This window comes from Penaeus monodon, chromosome 15 (assembly GCF_015228065.2).
Source record: "Penaeus monodon isolate SGIC_2016 chromosome 15, NSTDA_Pmon_1, whole genome shotgun sequence".
In the NCBI taxonomy this organism is placed as follows: Eukaryota; Metazoa; Arthropoda; class Malacostraca; order Decapoda; family Penaeidae; genus Penaeus; species Penaeus monodon.
In genome coordinates, this window is record NC_051400.1 from 14,241,697 (window position 1) to 14,241,922 (window position 226).

Here is a 226-nt window from a genome sequence, read left to right on the forward strand (position 1 = left end):
TTTTCTTGATTGCTAGAAATATTTAAGGGAGTTGTCTAGTGACTGAGAGGGATAAAGAATATTTCACGTGAATGTTAGATCCCACGAAAAAATAAGAATTTTAACATGGGCGTAAACCCAGACCGCTCAACCGCCCATTTATGAATGAGTCATGAGCTTTACGCTTCCTTTAAGCAAAAGTAAAATGTTTTAGTCTGACTGTACACACACCTGTACAGATGTGTGC